Genomic DNA, 14,365 nt, shown 5'->3' with positions numbered 1-14,365 from the left:
AGGGGAAAATATTTTAAAATAGACATTCTTTTAAATAAGTTCATATTATTAAGCAACTGGAAGCCATCTACTTATATAAAAACTATATGTTTAATATTATTATACATTTAGTGCTATCAGCTCAACGAACATTATATAATGTGTTGCTACTTGTATTCCATGCTTTGGAAAGTATTAAAACAACATTTCTTTAAAATAATATGTGTTAATTTTTCCTTCAAACCTTCTGAAATTTGTTTAAGTTTTTGAGGATATAGAGGTGTGCACGCACGCGTGCATGTGTGTGTGTGCACGCACGCGCTCATTAGTGTCCAACTCTTTGAAACCTGTGTAGCCTGTCACGCTCCTCTGTCCATGGGATTTCCCAGACAAGAATAATGGAGTGGGTTGCTGTGCCTGTCTCCAGAGGATCGTCTGACCCCAGAATTAAATTCACATCTCCTTCATCTCTTGTGTTTGCAGGCAGTCTTTACTATTGAGCCACCTGAGAAACCCAAGAATATATAGATACACGTTAAAATTTTCCAGAAACAGTTTCACAGATTGTGGATGATAAATAATAAAACCAAAGATCAAGAACTTGTACATGAAATGTATCAAATCACTGGTCAGTAATCTATGTTGAGTCTTCTATGATAAATAGTGACCGTCATTGACACTCAGATCAAAGTCATGTACTTAATCAGTAATTAATTTGAAAAGAACAATGACAAAATTGTGTTCTATGATATACTGAATAAATTTCTTCCTAATTGAATTTCTTTCAACATATAGTCCACTTAACTGAGAGTGTTAACTCTGCTTTTCTATGTCTAATTTATTTTCCATTCTTTCCTAATATTTGTGAGTGATGCAAGACTTTATGGCTGTGATTAAATATCAAAGCATGATTTACTGAGTGACAGAGTAAAGAGAAATCTATGCAAGCATCTCTAATAGTTTTCACATTGTTAGATGATTTTCAGGTGATTTTTTTCCCTTTTCTCTATTAATACAAGTGAAAAGAAACAAAATGAATGTTTAGGAACTTATTAAGAACCACGTATCTTTCTGCCATTGTATATAATTCCTTCCATCAAACAGTTACAAGAATTCTCATTTTACAGAGGGGAAATATTGCCTGTAAACCATTAACTGTGGTATTCCAAAATGAGACACCCAATAAAATGGTATGGCTGGAATTTGGTGCTCACATCTCTGAGAGTTCTAGGCTCACATGGTGAGTTAACAAAATGTTTAAGAGGCAGACTTAACATCCTGCCTTTAATTCTGAAGAGATGGTCTATGCCTCTTTTTGATTTCATACAGTGTAATATGCTTCCAGATTAAAATTATAAAATTAGTACCAGAAAATTAAAATCTAGACTCAAAGCAGTCATTTTGAGGCTTCTTGTTGTTCGGTTGCTAAGTCGTGTCTCTTTGACCCCCATGGACTGTATGTAGCACACTAGTCTTCCCTGTCCTTCACTATCTCCTAGAGTTTGCTCAAAATCATGTCCACTGAGTCGTTGATGCCATTCTATCATCTCATCCTCTGTTATTCCCTTCTCCTCTTGCCCTTAATCTTTCCCAGCATCAGGGTCTTTTCCAGTGAGTTGGCTGTTCACATCAAGTGGCCAAAGTATTGGAACTTCAACCCAGCATCAGTTATTGCAAGGACTATTCAGGGTCGATTTGCTTTGGATTGACTGGCTTGATCTCCTTGCAGACCAAGAGACTCTCATGAGTCTTCTCACAGTTCTAAAGAATCTAACAATGACTAATTCCAGACAGGACACCAGTGTTAACTGTGGTCATAATGTAGACATCATGGAGTTACCTGAAAGAGGATCAGAGACTCGTGGTGTAGAAAGAGAACTTTGGAGCATCTGTTCAAATGTGTTAGTGTATTGGCAGAAAACGACAGAGTTTGAATATTTTCTTTTCAAATCTCTGGCACAGCTCTTTTCCAGGGAGTGTTTTGTGTAAGAAGGGATCATATGAATATCTGGAAAAAAGGTGATTATCACAGGATGCTGTGGAGACACATCTTTTGGCACCAAATATGTTGTATCAGCTGCAGCAGGAATTTTGTTTTGAAGATTATTATTCGGAAAGACACTTTACCACAACTATAACAACAGCAATGACAACAAATCTGTGGATATACAACTATTAAATTTATAAATAATCACTTCATATTATATTTAATTACATTATATACTTAAAGTGCTTAAGATTCAAGCCAACCCCTTACTCAAAAAAATAAATAAATGAATAAACAAAAAAGTGAAATGTGTTATTTAGCTAGATGGTGGGAATCCTTTCATTACACACACATGTGCTCATAGACACACATACACACACATATATACATATAAAAACACCCCAATGTACAGTTTAAATATATTGCAATTTTGTTAGTTATACCTCAATAGAGCTGAAAATGAGATCCAACAGAATCTCAGAATAAGCAGCAATTTATTTAAATGAAAATAAGATTCTAAACTCTGTGTAAGTATGTGTGTATCTGTATTTCTAGAGTATTTCTTAATTGCCTTCTGTCTTTTTCTTCTAGGGAAAAGAAAGATAAAAAGGTTGTTTTGTTTTACTTAATGAATGACTTGTCATTTCTTCCATTCATTCTATTAAGGGAAAGTAAAATTCAGTATGTTATGATTAATAAAGAATATCTGGATTTTATAGTTCAGGAGGCAGTAGGAAAGACAACATACCAACTTGACCATCCAGGAAATGTTGTGACATTTCTGTGAAATAAATCACTTTAATTGTATTGAAATAACTACACCCTTCAATTGAGCTATTGATGTCTCTCTAAGGTAGAAACTCTTGAATAAACATTTAGAAGGCTATAGGAAAATACATATATAGCTGTTCTAAGTATAAATGATTATTTTTATTAGAATAGATGGCATAGATTCAGTTCAGTTCAATTCAGTTGCTCATTCGTGTCCGACACCTCCCACCCCATGAACTGCAGCATGCCAGGCCTCCTTGTCCATCACCATCTCCCAGAGTTTACCCAAACCTATGTCCATCGAGTCAGCGATGTCATTCAACCATCTCATCCTCTGTTGTCCCCTTCTCCTTCTGCCCTCAATCTTTCCCAGCATCAGGGTCTTTTCCAATGAAAAGAGACCCATCAGAGTCTCTTCGCATGAGGTGGCCAAAGGATTGGAGTTTCAGCTTCAACATCAGTCCTTCCAATGAACACCCAGGATTGATCTCCTTTATGATGGACTGGTTGGATCTCCTTGCAGTCCAAGGGACTCTCAAGAGTCGTCTCCAACACCACAGTTCAAAAGCATCAATTCTTTGGTGCTCAGTTTTCTTTATAGTCCAACTGTCACATCCATACATGACCACTGGCAAAACCATAGCTTTGACTAGATGGACCTTTGTTGGCAAAGTAATGTCTCTGCTTTTTAACATGCTGTCTAGGTTGGTCATAACTTTTCTTCCAAGGAGTAAGCATCTTTTAATTTCATGGCTGCAGTCACCACCTGCAGTCATTTTGGAGCCCAGAAATATAAAGTCTGACACTGTTTCCAGTTTGCCCATCTATCTGTCATGAAGTGATGGGACCAGATGTCATGATCTCAGTTTCTGAATGTTGAGCTTTAAGCCAACTTTTCCACTCTCCTCTTTCACTTTCATCAAGAGGCTCTTTAGTTCCTCTTGACTTTCTGTCATAAAGGTGGTGTTATCTGCACATCTGCATATGAGGTTATTGATATTTCTCCCGGCAATCTTGATTCCAGCTTGTGCTTCCTCCAGCCCAGTGTTTCTCATGATGTACTCTCCATAGAAGTTAAATAAGCAGGGTGACAATATACAGCCTTGACATACTCCTTTTCCTGTTTGGAACCAGTCTGTTGTTCCATGTCCAGTTCTACTGTTGCTTCCTGACCTGCATATAGGTTTCTCAAGAGGCAGGTCAGGTGGTCTGGTATTCTCATTTTTTTCAGAATTTTCCACAGTTTATTGTGATCCACACAGTCAAAGGCTTTGGCATAGTCAATAAAGCAGAAATAGATGTTTTTCTGGAACTCTCTTGCTTTTTCGATGATCCAGCGGATGTTGGCAATTTGATCTCTGGTTCCTCTGCCTTTTCTAAAATCAGCTAAAATATCTGGAAGTTCACAGTTCACGTATTGCTGAAGCCTGGCCTGGAGAATTTTAAGCATTACTTTACTAACGTGTGAGATGAGTGCAATTGTGCAGTAGTTTGAGCTTTCTTTGGCATTGCCTTTCTTTGGGATTGGAATGAAAACTGACCTTTTCCAGTCCTGTGGCCACTGCTCTTCCAACAACACAAGAAAAGACTACACATGGACATCACCAGATGGTCGACACCAAAATCAGATTGATTATATTCTTTTCAGCCAAAGATGGAGAAGCGCTATACAGTCAGCAAAAACAAGACCAGGAGCTGACTGTGGCTCAGATCATGAACTTCTTATTGCCAAATACAGACTGAAATCAAAGACAGTGGAGAAAACCACTAGACCATTCAAGTATGATCTAAATCAAATCCCTATGACTACACAGTGGGAGTGAGAAATAGATTTAAGGGACTAGGCCTGATAGACAGAGTGCCTGATGAACTATGGATGGAGGTTCATGACATTGTACAGGAGACAGGAATCAAGACCATCCCCAAGAAAAAGAAATGCATAAAAGCAAAATGGCTGTCTGAGGAGGCCTTACAAATAGCTGTGAAAAGAAGAGAAGCGAAAAGAAAAGGAGAAAAGAAAAGATATACCCATTTGAATTCAGAGTTCCAAAGAATAGCAAGGAGAGATAAGAAAGCCTTCCTCAATGATCAATGCAAAGAAATAGAGGAAAACAACAGAATGGGAAAGACTAGAGATCTCTTCAAGAAAATTGAGATACCAAGGGAACATTTCATGCAAAGATGGGCTCAATAAAGGACAGAAATGGTAGGGAACTAACAGAAGCAGAAGATATTAAGAAGAGGTGGCAAGAATATACAGAAGAACTGTACAAAAAATATCTTCATATCCCAGATAATCAGGATGGTGTGATCACTTACCTAGAGCCAGATGTCCTGGAATGTGAAGTCAAGTGGGCCTTAAGAAGTATCACAAGGAACAAAGCTAGTGGAGGTGATGGAATTCCAGTTGAGCTATTGCAAATTCTGAAAGATGATGCTGTGAAAGTACTGCACTGAATATGTCAACAAATCTGAAATTTCATCAGTGGCATAGATTATTTTATCATAAATACTTACAATGTACCATTATTTTTATATATACTTCTTCTTCCAAAAGACTGAAAGTAAGCATTTAAGGTCAAATTAAACAAAATTATCAGGAGACACAAGTACAGAACATCATCAAATAGTAGGAATTCTTAGGAGTGAAAAGTATCTATATGTACAAAAATAAAATGAATTCAGATATATGTACTTTATAAGTTCAAACATAAGAGAAATCTAAGTTTGTCTACATATTTGAAGAAAAAGGAAAAGAAAGATGATGACAACTTCTTTATTTACTTTTATTTGTGTATTTGCCATGTAGTCAGGGTGTGTCTAGTGGAACATGATGGCTGAAATTTTTTCTTCTCTGAGTTAATTCTAATGTCCTCTCCATTTAAAAAGGCAGTGTGTTATAGGCTGAAATACATCCCCTGACTACCCATCCAGTATTCTTTCCTGGAGAATTCCATGGACAAAGGAGCATGGCAGCCTACAGTCCATGGGGTCACAGAGCTGGACACTATTTAGCTACTAAACTTCCACTTTTTCGCTTGAAAAATAAAATGTCTTGTAGTCTAAAACCTGGTTCTTCAGAATGTGACCTCATTCAGAGTTTACAGAGATAATCAGGTTAAAATAAGTTTACTAGGATCGGCCCTAATCGAATATGACTGGTGTCCTTTGAAAAAGGGGGAAATTGAACACAGAAATACACACAGAGAGAAAACAGACAATGGGAAGAGACACAAGAAGAAGAAGACCATCCAGTATGCCAAAAAAAACAAAAACAAAACAAAAAACAAAAAAGATGCCTGGAACAGAGCTTACAATCACAGCCCCCAGAAGGAAGCAAGTCTGTTAACATCTTCATTTCAGACTGCTGGCTGCCAAAACTGTGAGACAATACATTTCTGTTGTTTAAAACAGCTTCTTGGTGGTACACTGTTACAGCATCCCTAGCACCAGTCAATCCTAAAGGAAATAAACTCTGAATATTCATTGGAAGGACTGATGTTGAAGCTGAAGCTCCAACACTTTGAACACCTGATGTGAAGAGTTGATTCATTGGAGAAGACTCTGATGCTGGGAAAGATTTGAAGGCAAAAGGAAAAGAAGGCAACAAAGGATGAGTTGCTTAAGATAGTATTACCAACTTAATGGACCTGAATTTGAGCAAACTCTGGGAGATAGTGAAGGACAGGGGTGCCTGGCATGCTGCAGTGCATGGGGTTGTAAAGAGTTAAGACATGACTTAGTGCCTGAGCAGCAACAGAGCAAACTCATACACTGTGCCTCCACTTCACTTAGGAAGCTCCTCCCCTACTCCACTCTACTTGGAACATCTCCAAAACATTAGTGCACACTTCCTGCCTAATCAATTGTCCTTTCTGGAACTTCTTTTTGAGAGTCACCTTTTGCCTTAAGATTTTGGTGTAGCAGAGAGGATGTCCATATGGAACAGATAAGGAGACCAAATTGCAAAGAAATGCAGAGGCAAGAAAGAATGAGCAATAGTCAGGGAGAGCAGAATGATCCCAGCTCTATCAATGGAGCTGTTGCTTCTAACCAGGTATGAATAGTTATACCTGGGCCACTCAAGAAATGGCTTTTGTTCCCTTAAAGTGAGCCAGTTTGATCTGGAATTCTAGTAGTCTAACAAGGGCCTGATGATTCTAGCTGACATTGTGTTTGTTTTACTAAGTGTCGTCCATTTCCGTTTTTAGGAATGCATGCATATATGTATACACACAGTAAACCAATTTAGGAAGGGAAGCTCAGTTTTGCTTGTTTGTGTATATATACCTAGTCAGCATGGTTACATCTGAGGAGATGGCATCAGAGTTGAATAAATGTTGGGTCTTTTTTATCCATTCTTTTTCACCTCCTTACCAATGTAAGACAAACTCACTTTAAAGCTAACTAATACTATTGCTATATTTGCTGCATTTTCTCAGTAAGATTTGTTGTAGCTTTTCGGTCACTAAGGCATGTCCCACTCTTTGGGACCCCATGGACTACAGCACTACAGCTCCTCTATCCTCCACCATCTCCCAGAGTTTGCTCAGATCGATGTCCATTGAGTCAGTGATGCTATCTAACCATCTCATCTTCTGCCATTCCCTTCTCCATTTGCCTTCAATCTTTCCAAGCATCAGGATCTTTTCCAATGAGTTGTCTCTTTGCTTCAGGTGGCCAAAGTATTGGAGCTTCAGCTTCAGCATCAGTACTTTCAATGAATATTCAGGATTCATTGAATATTAGGATTGACTGGTTTTATCACCTTGCTGTCCAAAGGACTCTCAAAAGTCTTCCCAAGCTCCACAATTCAAAAGCATCAATTCTTTGGCACTTAGCTTATTATGTGAGGTGCTGCTCCCTGCCAAGGTGTATGCCATGGATTCACTTGAGACCAATGTGTAAAGTTTAATTGGAGAAGAGAAGTTTGTGCTCAGCTATATCTGCACTAATGTGTTTGATCTAAAGATTAGTTCAAATTCTGACCAGACCATGAAATGAAAATGGCTAACTCATTGTGACCCCATAGACCATAGCCTGCCAGGCTCCTCTATCCATGGAATTCTTCAGGCAAGAATACTGGAGAAGGACATTCCCTTTTCCAGGGGATCGCCTCAATCCAGGGATCAAACTCAGTCTCCATAGCTGCAGGATATTTAGCCACTGAAATACATGTGTGTGTATATTTATATATATATGGCATATAGCATGATCCTGAAATACTTTGCTGAAGCACCAAGAGTCAATATCACATTCCAAAGGGCTTCCTAGGCATTATGCAGAATTTGCAAAGCTGGTGGCCATACCTGATGACAGTTTTCCCCCTACTTCTATTCGAAAGAGTTAGATTTTGAGAGAATACTTCTTTGAAAAGTTCTGCCCACTGCAGAAGGAGCAACTGCATGGTCCTTTTTTGCTCCCAAACTCCTGAAAACCAAAATATACACTTTTCATATGATTACTTCGGAGAGAAGAAAAGGGAAGGAGTGGATGTATCCTCCCATATCTCAAGCTTAGAGAGGATATCTCAATAAAACAGCTCAAGCCCCTTGAGGAGTGTTTCTTATCATTGGTAGACAGGGTCAACTGAAGTTAGCACCTAAACAAATCTGAATGGTGAGAAACAGGCAAGACAGCTGTTGACGAACAAACCAAAAGAATCATGGCTGATAGGAAAGTCCACTCTCAGCTTGTCAGTGATGAAGGGATGTGTGTGTGTACACACATCATGCATGTTCAAGAGGGCTGCCTGAGAGGGCAAACAGACTTGAGTGAAGACAAACCAGAAATGCTGCCAGATGCTCAGAGACTGAGTAAAAAGCCAATGAGAAGGAATCAGCTCTCAAGGAGTGGAAGACCAGAAAGGCCCCACAGGAGAAAAGGGGTCAGCTTCCAACCACTTTCAGGCCCAAAGGAGTGTGACGCTGACGCCTTCCTCTCACTCCCTGTATGCAGACCTTTATGGGAACAGACACACCTGATGCCAAGAATGGAGAAAACCAGTAGAATTATAAGGTAAGGAAAGAAAACAAAGTCAACCGCTGGGTTTCTGACCCTGGCTGCTTGCTTCTCTGTAGCAGATCTGAATAAGGAGAGTGGGATAAGCCCTAACTTTACAGCAGTTCAGTCTTTAGTATTCCAATAAGATGAGGCATTTTATTTTTTGTTTAAATGTTTTATTTTAAAAAAAATTAAGGACCTTCATGGCACAACTTCTTTCCAGCACAGTTATGATTTAGTTATACCAGTTGTAACACAATTACAGCCAATAATTCATCAACATGGGGAGGAGAAACTTAGGACTTCAAGCTTTAAAAAAGGAGGGAAGAGCACTTCAGATAAAGTTTGAAAATATTTTTAAGAAAACCTTTCAGAGTGATTGCCAGCACAACACTCTTAGATTGACATTCCATCTCCTGCGGTCTAATCAAGGCAGACGTAGGAAGTGCTGAGAAGTGAAGTGTCCCAATACAATGTATACATATGAGGTCATTTACAACACAGAAGTTGTTACTCTGTAAATCCTTGCCCCTCACCCACCCACACAATGGGATGGGGTATTTTAATAACCAGCTAGAGAACTTTTTATAACTTTAGTTAAAATACAAAAGAAGCATTTATAGCAGAAAAGAGACTATATAAATAAGAAGGGATTTGAGAGACAAAAAAGGAAAAATAATTAACCATAGTTGTCCCATCTATAAGGGGAATTGTCTCTACTGAAAGAATACACTGCAGCTTCCTCTGCAGACTTTCTCTAAAAATCAGCAAGAGAAAAGATCCTAATATATGTCTGTTGAATGACTGTAGGTTCTCAGTTAAATGGTGTTATTTCACTTCTAAGCTTGAACAAGTGTTTATGTATACATTTTTAAAAATATTTAATGTTTATTTTATGCTCCTTATTTTTCTCAAATTTAAGAAGTTATCCTTTTTAAAGAAATATATTAATAGCATGTTTTATGTCACATGATTGCTTAGCATACATTAATTACAAAGATTCCTATAAAAAATTACAGTTACAATACATTTTGCAGACTCAAGCATCATTTTAGAAAACTGTGGGATTTTATTCAGTTTCATGACCTTCAGCCAGTACTTATATTTTGAGTCTTCATGGTCAAAAGAGGATAATAATAACTATTTTCTTAGGTTTCCATGTGGATTAAATGTGCTCAGGCATGTAAAATATTTAGAATGATGACTGTCACCCACAGAAAAAAAGGATTGGAGAAATGTTAGTTTCTGAATGTTACTATTGTCATGCTTAGCTCGTTATACAAGAAAAGTAACTGTGACACTAATGAGTAATGAGTGCATAAGTGTTGATATATTTCTACTAAAAACACTTTCATGAAATTAAGATGGAAATGATGATTCAATGACTAACAATTATTATGATGCTATATCTATTTAGCCAAAGTAAATCTTTCCTGAATCACTCATAAAGGAAATGGGAATCATATAAATACTGCTTAAATCTATGAAAGTAGCAGAAATAAAAATATAAATAGAACATGTATGTTAATCACCAGTAACAAAAACTTCATTTGCCTAGTTATATAAGCACAGAGGACTAAATTTATTAATATTATATAGACAGAAGTCTTTTAAAATCTGACAAAAATATCTGAAAACATCCTTATATTTTATTTTTATTTACCCTTAATTTATTTCTCATTAGGAAAAGTTTTTCTCTTTGAGTTATTCAGGAAGCCACAAATAATAATGTAGCTCAGCTGGTAAAGAATCCGCCTGCAATGCTGGAGATCCCGGTTCAATTCCTGGGTTGGGAAGATACCCTGGAGAAGGGATAGGCTACCCACTCCAGTATTCTTGGGCTTCCCTGGTGACTCGGATGGTAAAGAATCAGCCTGCAATGCAGGAGAAGTGAAGTGAAAGTCACTCAGTCATGTCTGACTCTTTGCAAGCCCATCGACTATACATTCCATGGAATTCTCTAGGCCAGAATACTGGAGTGGGTAGCCTTTCCCTTCTCCAGGGAATCATCCCAACCCAGGGATCAAACCCAGGACTCCCACATTGCAGGTGGATTCTTTACCAGCTGAGCCACAAGGGAAGCCCAAGAATACTGGAGTGGGTAGCCTATCCCTTCTGCAGCTGATCTTCCCCACCCAGGAACTGGACCGGGGTCTCCAGCATTGCAGGCCAATTTGTTACCTACTGAGCTATGAGGGAAGCCACAGTGCAGGATACCTGGGTTCGATCCCTGGGTCGGGAAGATCCCCTGAGGAGGGCATGGCAACCCACTCCAGTATCTTGCCTGGGGAATCCCCATGGACAGAGGAGCCTGGCGGGCTACAGTCCATGGGGTCACAAAGAGTCGGACACGACTGAGCGACTCAGCACAGCACAGAAGCCAGAAAGCAAACTGACTAGTTAATCTACACCATGATGTCTCCATAATTTAAAAAGCTCCTTATAATTAAGAGGTTTTTTTCTTTTCTCTTGTATTTCTTCCTTTCTTTCTTTAATTTAAATAGCATTCTGTGGTTTTGCCTTTCAGTTACATGATTTTGATCATTTGTTTTCAAATCCCAAGCTTTTGAAACGTTATCATACCTTACCCTGATTATAATGGCAATAATTTTGTTGGCTTGTCTGGTTATTGGGGATTTAAATTGTGCTTCAGTTTTTCATTACCATTTTCTATGACAATTTCTGCAAAGTGCCTGAAAATACTCAAGACCTAAAAAACACTTAATTTCTATGATTAGGCATCTCCTTGCTGCAAGCGGGGAACAGATTTAAGAAAATCCTTTTAAAAATAATGCTTATGGAACATAGTAACACAGAAACCTAATCTCATTACCTTTGCTCTGTATTCTAGCTCTTTCCATGGAGATTTTTTTTTTCTTTGTGAAACCACATAGAGGCACCTTCAGTGGCTAATCTTTCTGTTATCAAAAATGTATAAATATAAGTACAATCTTAGAATCCTCAGCCAGCCCTGTTCTGGTCACAGGAGTAGTAGGAGAAGATAAACACAGAAGAAGACTTTATCACTAACCAGGGCTATGTCTAAAACCCTATGCCATCAGTTTTTTATCTCATTGCATAGCATGAGCTTCTGCAACACATTCCACATATTTTAGCTCTTGACCGGACTATTTCCTGGGCTCCTTTCCCCTGGGCTTTCCTCTGTCTGTCTGATCTTGACTCTTACCACTCTGATAATGAGATTAGTTCAGAAAAGAAACCCAAAAGAGATTTCTTTTTAAGCCTAAGCAGAGCTGGCCTCAGTCTCCCTGTCTACATTCTCCTTCTCTGAGACCTCTGCCTGCTTGCCCCAGCCCCAAATTTCTTAAGGCAAGACACCTCCCAAGTGAGTCATCACTCAGAAACAGACTTCCTACCCCAGCCTCACTGACTGATGGGGGTGGGGGGGAAGAAGAAGAAAAAGATATAAGCAATCTTAAAGAAATGCAAAAGAGATTCTAAGAGAGACTTCCCAGAGTGAAGAGTTCACTTTTTCTAGGCCTGCTCATTTGAAGGAAAATGCAATTTACCAGACAGGGAACATTAAATTATTCATTTTTGTTGTATTTTAGAAAACCGCCTAATATATATAGCACACTGCATCAGAATAGTGAATAATGCCAATGGTGCTATAAAAATTGTAAATAGCATTGAAAGAAAATTTTAAAAGCTTCTATAAATCTCTGAGGTTATTATCTGTTCAGTATCCCTATCATTTGGAACTCTCTGCTCTTTTTACTGAAAAACCAGTGCCTCCACCCTCAGTCCCTCTGGCTTGGACAGCCCTGGTTTCACACTTCCTCCATATGGCACCATGACTTCATTCATGACTGAGACACAGCTGCATAAGTGAATACGGCACACAGCAAATTGCCCTCTTAGGCTCTTCTCTAGATCTCTCCCAAAGAAGTGGTTATTTTTCCTGGATGTTATTATTTTGGGAACATAGAGGCTGGGTGCTTTCCACAAATCTTTTTGTAAAATACTTGACTTCCCAGGTGGCACAGTAGTAAAGAACCTGTCTACCAGTATGGGAGACTTAAGAGACACAGGTTTGATCCCTGGGTTGGGAAGATCCCCTGGAGAAGGGCAGGCAACCCACTGCAGTATTCTTGCCTGGAGAATCCAATGGACAGAGGAGCTTGGCTGGCTACAGTCCATCAGGTCGCAAAGAGTCAGACATGCCTGAGCAACTTAGCACACACACATGCTTGAGCAAAGGGCCAACATGCGAAGGAGACAGAAGAATCAGGAAGCGAGTCTCTGCATCTGTCATGGCAAAAATTAGCTCAAGGTCTCCTCAGTTATGTGTCAATATACTTCTTTTCTTAAAAAAAAATTAGTATTTTTGTCTGAGACAGCCTAAGTAGCATTTCTACTACTAAATCCAAAAGCCCTGACTAATATGATCACCTTATGTTTTCACCACTAGTTCCAGTCAACTTCCAATTGAATCTTATTCAACTTTACAAAACCTAAGGGTAAACTAGTTAATTATTATATGAAGCTAATGATACACAAAATATTTTATTCCCATATTAAATCTAATAATGCAACTAGTAATATGAAATACACTTCTAAATTATTTGGAAGATTCTGGACCTTTTATATATGAGACTAAGCAGCATAGTTTCATGCCTTGGGTTCTTAATATTTTCCTGAGTTTTCTGGCATGCTTCTGCTTTTCAGAATGTAATGTTCTTTTCCTCCAGATAATTACATTTGAAATAATTCATGGGGCTATCAAGAGTACAGCTTTATGTGATTGACGATAATTTCTGTAGAAATCACTGTATAGGTCTTCTCATTTATTTTTGAGTTTGTATAATAATATATCCTATGACATTTTATGTTTGAAATAAAACAAATTATTTTCAAATATTTTGAAATTGGCAAAAAAAAAAAAAAAAAAAACCAGACTCTTGCCAGACAAATTTTGCTTGTGTGAGGTTTTGAAAGAAAGTTGATCCATATGATTCTCATTTCATTTAAAATTAGCTGACAAAAATATTGTTTTGCAAGAGTTTGATGTCTATTATTCTCAAAAGTGTGCTTAAATAAGTTCTTCTTTTCTACAGACTGTTAAAAGAACATCTGTCTCAGCACTGTTTGATTTCTTGTTATTAATTCTATTTGTGGATTCAGGTGGTACCTTGTTGACAGATTAATCAAAGTTTACTTTAAGAAATATTTTCAAAATGCTAAACTGTTAAAGTGATAATAATGATGGTAGAAAAGAAATAAAGCGCACCATATAGGTCAGAGAGAAAAAAATAGTGAGAAAAATCAATAATAAAAAGGTAACAGTCAAATAACTCAGTCCAAGTCAACTTCACAAAAAGCATATGCTGTAGAATTTTGGATCCAAATCAGTTTCAAATTTAAGATATGGAACATGAAATCTCCCTAATGGTCTCTTGTGTTTAATCTTACTTTCTTCTATTTCAGTGTATCCTAAATTCCCGGCATCTGTGTTGGGCTGCACATTCTTGCAGATGTGCAAAATTATCCACGTATCAGCTGTACGTGTTGTTATTGCTGTTGTTTAGTCGCTAAGTCGTGTCTGACTCCTCTGCGATCCAATGGACTTCAGCCTGCCAGGCTCTTCTGTCCATAGGATTCTCC

Source organism: Capra hircus, chromosome 1 (assembly GCF_001704415.2).
Source record: "Capra hircus breed San Clemente chromosome 1, ASM170441v1, whole genome shotgun sequence".
NCBI classification, from domain to species: domain Eukaryota; kingdom Metazoa; phylum Chordata; class Mammalia; order Artiodactyla; family Bovidae; genus Capra; species Capra hircus.
The sequence above is the reverse complement of the archived record's forward strand: the minus strand, read 5'-3'. Positions refer to the sequence as shown.